General features: G+C 44.9%; 1 long non-coding RNA gene across 1 annotated transcript; it reads right to left on the bottom strand.

Annotated features, from left to right (window-relative positions):
- Positions 1 to 6,070: 6,070 nt before the first annotated feature.
- LOC142578153 (uncharacterized) lies at positions 6,071 to 6,622 on the bottom strand. Its single transcript, XR_012827195.1, has 2 exons — positions 6,519 to 6,622; positions 6,071 to 6,450 (listed from the first exon to the last, which is right to left on the bottom strand). It is a non-coding gene; the product is annotated as an uncharacterized LOC142578153 (long non-coding RNA).
- Positions 6,623 to 7,685: the final 1,063 nt, after the last annotated feature.

Genomic DNA, 7,685 nt, shown 5'->3' with positions numbered 1-7,685 from the left:
GAAGTAAAATAAGTGGGAGTTGTGCCTCCCAGTGTTGAAGTGGAAAGACAAGTTTTCTTCCTCCTCTTTCACATCCAGACTTGGTCTCTGGTCTCCAGAAAAACAACCCTTTAGCTTCTTACTGCTGAATTAATTTGGTTTTCTCAAAGCTATATTTGAGCTACCCATTGCTAGGTCTCGCGCTCTGCCCCATCAACCAGCCCCATCCAGCAAATCTGAGAAGCCAAGCACTAGAAGATTAATAAAGCAGATGCATCCAATCACTGTCATTACATGTAAGAAGAAAAATTAACATAGTACTGCCTTCACAAGTGGGGCAAGTGATGAGTAAGAATTTGAAGGCGTGGACGCCAGCTCTATATACAGCACGCAGACATTGAACAGGTGTTAGCCAATCATGGCACCTGTTGGCTAGATCGCACTCTCCAGGATCGGTATTCGCCACGACTGTACCTTCAGCAGAGTGGCTGAAATGTAGAATTGTGGACTGCCAATCTTTTGATCATATGTTTGAATGAATCACAATGAGAACTTTATCTGCAATATTCTAGCAATAAATTTGGGAATTAGAGTGACAACACCAGTAGACATCAGAACCAGGGGAGTTGGCCCATAGCAGCTATTGGTGTAAAAAAGAAGACTGGCATAAGAAGAATTGAGATGTGCACGCCACATGCCTTTGTTCTGGTAGTGTTCCACTACTTTGGTGCTACAGTTAATGATCTCGAATGAGTTCAAGGAGCAAGAATTTAGTCCAGAAAAAAATATTACGCATAACAGCTGTATCTAGTTGTATCATTTGCCTATGCCGCTGTATATAACCCTGTCCACACTGCTAGGAAGGGAAGCGTAGCAGAGGGCGGCAGAAAGTTGGGTGGGCGGATGAGGTTAAGAAATTTGCAGGGACAACATGGCCACAATTAGTACATGACCGGGGTAGTTGGAGAAGTATGGGAGAGGCCTTTGCGCTGCAGTGGGTGTAACCAGAGTGATGATGATGATGTCCACACTTACCTAAAGCACATGAGTGGCATCCTAAACAAAATTGAGCTTTTGATATTGCTTTGGAGAAAATTAATCTGTTTCAGCCTAACAGTATGTATACATATTGCGCATACCTGCATTCGGTGTACCTTATCACCAACTGTTAAGTCACCTTCTTACCTCATCAGCAAATCACTCCTGCAACCAAGTGTGCTGGTCCGGGTTTTACCTGCATTTCCACCTGTGCAGTTGGTAAAAGTCTTTGGCTGTTTACTATAACTTCATATTCAAACATATGGTTGCATTAGAGGCTTTCACACCACTAATGACTGGGCAGGCTTCACGAAAGGCCACCAGTACCTCCTCATTGCAGACTGTGCTCAACATCCTTCTTGGTTGGACTGTGACTAAGAACCCATACATCTTTCCTCCAAAGCGGCTGGCATTGACGATGGTTTGATGCAGAAAGAGGCTATTGTCTTTCCCAGATGCTGGTTCAGCCTCGCGAGGCACATTCCTTCAGTCAATATGCACACTGTCAATGTGAGTGAGACTGATCAAAGGTTGTCTATGGTGTCAGGTTTCTTGCCTGGTTTCGGTAGTGGCATCATGACCAAGTGTTTTCACTCTGTGGGGAATTCCAATATTCCAGATTTCATTGATTACAAGCAATAGTGCTTGCTTCCTTGTTTCGGCAAGATTCCTCAACATCTGAAAAATGACTCCATCTTTGCCATGTGCACTCTGTGGTGTCTGCTTCGTCAAGGTGGCATCCTCTTGGCCGTATGTCTTTGCATCCCCAGTGCGGGTGATGTGCATTGAGCTCACCTCGACTGAGTATTACGTGCTTGTGAAAGCGAATTTGAAGCTGTCAAAGACAAGTGAAGTCGCCTTGGCTGTGGTGCCTGGTTTTGGGACAGAGGTAGACCAATGCCAAAACGGCTTTTAGCCTGCAGCACACCACCGCAACTTTCTGATGAGACATATGTTTATTCAAGCCGTTTCTTCCTTGCCCTAATTCAATAATAGCCAATTTTAGCAGCTGCAAATCAAGCTGACTTCAGAAGACTGCTGATTTTTTAGCCACTTCTAGTAGATTATTGCATGGTTAATTTTCTAGTTGGGCATGACATGCTTTGTGCTTAAAAAATGAACTGTTTAAAGAATTATTGGAGTAATATTAGGACAGGCAACTCTGATTGAATCATCACTGCTTTTGTCGCAAAATGTGGCAATGAGCTAGGCAGATGCTGTCACAAAACCATAGGTTGTACAAGTACAGAAGAAACAAAATTGGAGTTGCGAAATTCAAAGCCATATTTTTACAGCCTCTCTTTATACTGCTGACATTAGAGAGCTTTAGATTAGTGGACGCAAGCAGCGTGTGTAAGCAAGCACCATGTTTGGGTATTTCTGGCACCCATGTGGTTTGCATAACCAAGCAGCACACGAGTCGCTTGCGTCCTCTTATGCAGTACTATTATTTTCATTGTAAAACAACCAATATCAAAGTAAGTCTGATCAGCCTGCATCAATATGCTAGAAATTTTTAAGCACTTAAGGTGTGTTGGTTGAATGTTTAAAGCACTTCACCACACCCTTGGTCACTAGACTTGAACTTTCCAGTATTACTTGCTAATCAACTCTTGAGGTGTTTACGTTGCTTTTCTGTGCTGTAAGATTAGTTTGACAGTCCTAATAGAATTGTTAAAGTGAAGGTATGAGCTGTTGTATTGGCCATGTCATTCTATAACTGCTAGATCTGACACTGTCAAAGCACTTGGCAACATTAATCAGCTTCACCTCACTATATATATGCATTGCGGTAGGACCATTCAGCACGTGAAAATAAAAATACCGGGAAATAGAGAGTTCGAGAGCACCTGAGATTATAGTAAAGCGGGCGGGGCAGTATGTTCAAGGTAACAAATGTGTTGCGGTGAAGTTATTGCAGACGTATATACACATTCATTCGTCCCAACTTTGCACTTAACCCTGCGTCCCGTTGCTAAAACTAAGAGCGCGAAAAACGGGCACAAATGCAGCTGAAGATTACAGGGCACAGTATTAGGCTCCACCTCACTGTGCTTATCGCGCCCTTAGTACGAATAATATTAAACATCTACTCTGCATTTCGTGGAATTCTGGCAGATCATGTGACATCACTAAAGCTCCGTTATGTTCACAGCACTACGCGATAATTGTCGTAAAGCCCACGATAAAAGTAAATCACATGAAGTGACGGATAGTGCACTAGCGCTGAACACGATTGAAAACATGCGCTGCCCTATTTCAAGGACGCGTGAACAGTTGTGAGCAAACACCACCTTATGCATTATATTACTTACGTAAGTCGTGGCGAAAAACACGTGCAATACCTCCGCCTACGAGTCCCGTCAAGTAAAAGTGCATGTGCGATGTGATGACGCTGCCGAAAAGGGGCGAACACGACGACGCTGCTGCACAGCGCCGGTTCGCAAATCGCATTGCCGTGGCGCTACGCCACTTGAATATTTCAATCGTCAGCACCAATGAATTCTTCAGAAATACGGATCTCACACCACCAGAGTTCACCGAGACTTAAAGCCGACATGCCACACCACTACTACTGCGCGACTTTTAGCCAACAAGTACTGATCCCACTGCGGAGACACACGACCAGCGGTCGGCGTGGGCCGGAGATTCAACGCACGCCACGGCATCGCGGTTCGCAGAACTTCGCTGCCGAGGCGCTTGGCCACTTCGACATTTCAAATGTCAAGGAAGCACGGGTCACACAACGCAGATTCTGTACTGCCAGAGCTCACCGAGGCGAAAGCACAGATGGCGAAAGCCGCACTGTCGCATCACCACTACTCGTGGCTTTCCCGCTAAGTACGTACAACCAACACACAAGCAACGCAAGCACAATCACATAAGCAACGTTGAACAACGCGCGGTCCGCGCGAGCCGGTGAACGATCACGCCGAGAACGAACACGCCACGGCGTCGCTCGGCGCAACCATCATGCCTTCTCAAAAGTCCCTAAACGATCCTGTCCCTAGGCACCTAGGATCAGGTCACGTGAGGGATTTTTGTACGACAATTAGACGCACGCCTGAGAACGTTGCTACCCATAGAGTTTCGTACAAAAAATACTAGAGGGAACTCTGGCGCTGCAGTCGTTGTCCTACCATGGGAATGATGGGAAGTGCATGGATTTGTCTGATCTTCGTGCTTGTGGATTCAGACGTTCTTGTGGCTTTGTATATTACGCTATTTAAATCTTATTGTCGTATATTTCAGCGCAATCTATATTCTTCGAAGTGCAGAAGACGCGGGAACGCGTACAATTGCTATTAATTGCAACGATTGAGCTTGCCTATGTGCCCAAATCGAAACGCGCCAAGCGTCTCAAAGCACTGGCATGCCCGCGATAAATTCATAAGTGCGTTTCATTCGCTTGTCGATACATGCATCCGTGGCTTAATGGTTTCAATATAAGGCTTCTGTACTACAGTCCCTGTGTTCGAATCCTGCCGTCGGACAATTTTAATTATGTTTATTTAATTATTTATTACGCAATACACTGTTTACAGTGTACTAGAAGAGTTATAGTGCGCTCACCATAGAATTACTATACTGACCCTAGAGGACAAGCTACCCATAGGGCCCATGGGGCCCATGCATTGAAATTGGGAACCGCAAGAGCGCTGCCATGTTGCTACGCGCCGAGGTTTCCAGCTCCAGAGACGCTTGCTAGACTTGGTGACAGTAGTCAGTTTTAATCCGGCAACCAGCATGGAGTCTCGCTTGTAGTGTCGTGATGTGTGCACGCTGCAGCCGTGCGTTTGGGCTTTATAAGTTGGTTCTTTATTCTATGTTGCGCGATGGTGTGGGTGTGGTCCAAGTTGGCCGTACAGGTGGCAGTTATGCAACCGAGGGATGATCCTGTTGAAGTTTCCGGCGGTATGCGGTTTTCAGCGGTCACGCCTGTTGCAGGAGTGTCAGTCGAGGATTACGAGCTCGAAGCTGTGGTCAGATTCCTCGTTGGCGTTCCGCAATTCTCTTCGTACGGGCGCCGTATGCTGCAAAAGCCGCTTTCGCGATCTATCGTCGCGACGATAAATCGGGTTTTTTTATTATTGTAAGTACTGATCTAGCTGTAGGGCACATGTAACCGACAAACGGAAGTCTCAGGAGAGCACCTGAGATTATAATAAAGCAGGCGGCGCAGGAACTGCAGGGCACCCAAGGGACAGTGGGGGGATCAAAGCACGAAGCAGAACGGTACGTAGGTTGGGGCCGCTGAGGCAGGTGTGTGCCAGGGAGTGTTCGCACGGACAGCTCCCTTGGCAAGCGCAGCAGCGCCTCGCAAGGTCGAGATACTTTAAAGGCACCTGCGCCCATGATCTTTCTTTTGCCTCGGTGCAGTGAGCACGATGAACGAGAATAATATGGAGGGCATCTGGTGCAGTCGCAAAGGTGTCATGGCAAATGTAGCTCGCGTCGCCATGGCGTGTGTAGTAATATCAGAGTTGGTTGTATGAACTTTATGCATAATACGCTTTGTTACGGTACCCTAACGGAATGGGTCTAGAGGACGGTGTTGGTACATTTTTTCGTACCGCCCTAATCCTATACCCTCCACTACAAACACACACACATACCCCCCCTTTCTTTATGTATACATACAATTCCTTGCCATGACGGATCATAGCCTCCTTTATTTTTGAAATATAGAGGAGGCTATGGACGGTTTGACCAGTTCAAGTTGTCAACTTGTCAGTAACTGTCATAGGAATCACTGTATTAAACACAATTCCACGATCGGATTGTTTCATTTTTGTTGTAACACTGAGGACTACATAGAACTTTATTTTGTATATGTGAGATAAATATGTAGGTATCACGAGCTTAAGCCAATGTGCGATACACAGACAAAGCAGCTGCTACAACATGAACTGCATTGAGGGCCACACAACACATACGTAATTAAAGGTACGAAATATAGGGGGAAGCTTCAAAATACGCTCTGTAGCACTGCAAAGTATAACATATATTGTATGTGTACAATAAATGTCCAAAAAAACAATGCATCAATGTCCCATTTGCCTTCAAGTTTATTATCAAGTTCAAGTTTACTGAAGTTTATTATGAGCATATGTACAACAGGAATCTACTGACACACCCGCAGTCAAGGTGGCTGTTCGAGGTGTGCTGGCTGCCTCAGTGTAAGAAAAAGAAATTGGGTGAATGTCGACACCAGTGCCACTGCTTCTTGCCTCTGACCTGCACGTGCCTCCGCGGCATCTTTGTGCACAAGTGTGCTGGCGTGGCGAGGCGTAGGAGTCATCCGAGAGAAAGAGTATTGTTTACATGGAGAAGTGGCTGTTCACATTGCCTGTCGCTTTCCCTCAAATGTTTCCTTGGCGACTAGGGTGACACACCCGCAGTCAAGGTGGCTGTTCGAGGTGTGCTGGCTGCCTAAACGAAAGAAAAAGAAAGAAATTAGATGAATGTCGATGCCAGTGCTATTGCTTCTTGCCTCTTACCTGCATTTGCCTCCACGGCCTCTTGGCTTGCGGAGTCTGTATGAGGGAGCTGCTGTGGCTTGGCGTAGGCATTGTCTAAGCAAAAAGAAAAGGCCATTCAAATGGGGAATTGTGGAAATAAATGCAGTTGTTATGTCTGCTTCCTGCACTCTTCTTGCCTAAAAGTTTTCAAACATAGTGTCCAGTACACACCAGCACTTTGACTGGTTCTGCTTTTTAGCTGCTGGTGTTGCTGCGAGAGTATGGCTGCGTGCAGCATTGTAACACTTGGTGGAGGCATTTGAAATGGTAGCCAAAAATATAGAGAATCGTCCTTGTCTGCACGAATGCTTTCAATTTCTAAATGCAATGATAACTATCACTATTAGTGCAAGGCCCCCCACATCTATGCGGCAGGTGCCATAGCTCGAAACTGAATTCTGAGGCGTCTGATGTGTCCACATTAGATGTGATGTGTTTGTTTTTATTTATCCCAGTGTGGAGAGAGCATCATTACATTGTTTTCTTTATTTTTGCATGTCTTGTTTTTTGATTTATTTCTGAATTTATCAAGCAGCAGTCTCATGATGCTAAAGTGACTTATGTAATGGCAATCAGCTTTTGTTTTGCAGAAAAACAACGCATTTCCTAACCCATTGTTTGACATCCCCTCACTCGCATAATTTTGTAGAGCATTCTACCTATATTGACTTGCTTGACCTCCACTAAAGAATCTTGCATTTTCAAATACGACTCTTTCCTTAAAATCATTCGACACTTCTCATAATTTCTGTACCTTGGGCTTCTGATACTCTGCATTCACCATTTTTGCTCGTTTCTGACTAGAAATGTCTTCTTTAATTTAGAGCTTCAATTTTACCTTTGGAACACACGGAAGGGTTTGCCATTGCATATATATAAAGGGAAACATGTTTCATTAAACATTTGCAAAATCCAATTGAAGATCGATGAATGCAGCTTGCAGTGTGATATGACTGAATGAGCCATAAATGTAACTCATCTCACTTGGTAAATTAAAGCACATATTAGTGTGATGTACAAGATAAGTTACACTAACGTGGTGGGTTCTCTTGCTTATACAGCAAAATAATCGGTGCGCGAGAAAAAAATTATTTTTGCCTACCCCTTCTACACACTCATTTAAGGAAAATGAGCTGGAGCTGTCCA

This window comes from Dermacentor variabilis, chromosome 4, assembly GCF_050947875.1.
Source record: "Dermacentor variabilis isolate Ectoservices chromosome 4, ASM5094787v1, whole genome shotgun sequence".
Classification (NCBI taxonomy): domain Eukaryota; kingdom Metazoa; phylum Arthropoda; class Arachnida; order Ixodida; family Ixodidae; genus Dermacentor; species Dermacentor variabilis.
Note: the sequence above shows the minus strand (reverse complement) of the source record. Positions and strands in the feature narration are given on the sequence as shown.